The following is a 2455-nucleotide window of genomic DNA, read 5'->3' as shown; positions in this document are numbered from 1 at the left end:
ACACACACATTTCTGAATTGAGAAAGGAAATTATTTTAGAGAAAGCACTAGAGTTTAGATCCCACATTTGTTGATAGGCATTCATTTAATTTTTCTTTTAATCAGTTTTAAAGTGAATACTAACTGAGAAATGAAAAAGGTGAAGAGTTTAGAAGCTTGGTTCAAGAGCAAAACTTGGTTTATGATCAGCTGAGTCTCTAAACAGAACAGCAAAGGGCTTCATCGAACATTTAAAAAAGATTCAGATTGTTAGAATATCCAGAATTTATAGGAATGGTGGTGATTACTCTTATTTTCTAGAATGGAAATAACTGCACCATGTCTGTTTTATAAATTTAAGGGGCTAAAAAGTTTTGTTCTCGTTTTTCTATGATTAACCGAATGTATGTGAGAGTCCAAACAGACAGAAGGGTTACGGCCGAGCGCTGGACCTTCCAAAAAAGATGAGACAGGCTGGACCCGTGCCATACTAGTTAAGGCCTGCCTGTGGATAACAGGTTCTTTAAACTCTCACACACACAAACTCACACACGTTCGCACACATACACCCATACACACACACATTCTTGAACTTGCTGCAAGATTAAACCTTTGCATTAACTGACTCCAGCAACTCTGAGTCTCATAAAGAGACTTTTCTCAACAATTGGGTCCTCAAACCAGATCTCAACGTTTTTTCCGCTGTCCAGGGTCGGAGCTGAAACCGTGCACGGGGGAGTCCAGTACTCCTAATGAAAGACCCCCTGCTGAATTGCGGTAATTAGGGGCCAGTCTCCACTGAAAGGGGGAAAAAGGGACGAGATCGTACTTTTGAATCAATGGCCAGAAGCCATTGGCAGTGCAGGCATCAACAATAATGGTGTTATTTCACCCATTAACACTTAAGGTACCTCATGCAGTGGCTGTGATATGGTTACTTAACAAAATATCTTTACCAGACATCTCTCCTACATAACAGTTCTTCTTTCACAGCCACACCTTGTTGTCGAGAGATGTGCTACACTTAATCCATCCACACTGCTACCTACCCCACAGATGGAAAGCCAGAAATAACCATCAGTGTTTTACCCAGGCCAGACTTAACTGATATACGTTATGAAAATGCAGAAATAACTATATTTATTCAACAGATCAAGGAAAAAAACCCTGATGGCACAAATGCTACAGGATTTGCAGTAGTAACAGAAACTGAAGTTTTCTTAAAACAACCACTACCAAAAAATTACTCTGTTCAAGCAGTCGAATTGGTAGCTTTAACTGAAGCTTGTAAATTAAATAACAAAAAGGTTGTTAACGTTTACACTGACAGTCAGTATGCCTTCTCAACTGTACATGTGTTAACACAGCATTGGAAAAACAGGTATGTTGACATCCACAGCTAAATGTATAAACTACAAATATTTTAGCATTATTAGATGTTATTCAATTGCCATCTACAATAGACTCGTATGAATGACCGGAAGGAAAACCATACTGCCAAAGAATTTGTTTAAATATGCTGCAGTATTGAGCCACGGACCATGTCATGTCTCAACAGGAGGGATGGAAGCAATAATGAACCAGGTTTTTACAGCATATGGTTTTACTAATTATTAAAAACATTTTTTTAGAATAAATAAATGAATAAAGTTTTGTCTAGCAGGTCAAATATGTGCAAAATACATTCCACAGGGCAATCTAAGACCAAAACGAAGATAATTCCCTAAGCCAGTGTATCTTTTTCAACATATTTGTTTGGATTTCATTATTTCATTATTTTGTAGATTTCATTGAACTAAATTAATGTTAAGGGAAACGATTCTGCTCAGTGACAACAGAGGTTTTTACCAAATGGTCTGAAATATTTCCATGTGCACAAGCAGATGCACTCTCAGTAGCAAAATCACGCGTAAAATAACTCATTTCTAGATTTGAAATTCCTGAAAAGATCTTCAGTGATAATTTGACACACTTTGTAAACAATGTCATCTCACTGATGGCAAAGAACTTAAAATAGACCTTAGAAACCACTGTGATATAGAAGGTTTCGCTAACACATTGGAATTGTTTTACTATTTACATATGCATGTGCAGTGAAGAATTGCTTGCTGCTGATAAATGCAAAGAAGAACAGCTTACACATAAATGCTCACATATAGGCTGCTGAATGCAATGAAGACCTGCTTATCCAGTAAAGTTCAATGTCAATGTGTAATATTCAATTAGGATTTGCAAAACAGTGAAGTTAAACAATGAATGGGTCCATAGTCGGTATGAGAAGACTACAGGAATATTTACCTGGGTGTACGTTCAAACAGAGATGAGAAAATTGCGATAAATTATTGTTTGTTTGTTTGTTAGTATGTATATGAATGTTATGTGTATAAACTGTGTTGAGTTGTAGTTACTCAGTAGTGTCTCAGTGAAACAACCGACGGGGGAAGCCTTGCGGTGACAACAAAAGCAGTGTTTTACT

Source organism: Leuresthes tenuis, unplaced genomic scaffold, assembly GCF_036924035.1.
Source record: "Leuresthes tenuis unplaced genomic scaffold, fLeuTen1.0.hap1 SCAF_23, whole genome shotgun sequence".
NCBI lineage: Eukaryota > Metazoa > Chordata > Actinopteri > Atheriniformes > Atherinopsidae > Leuresthes > Leuresthes tenuis.
This window is presented reverse-complemented; position numbering follows the sequence as displayed.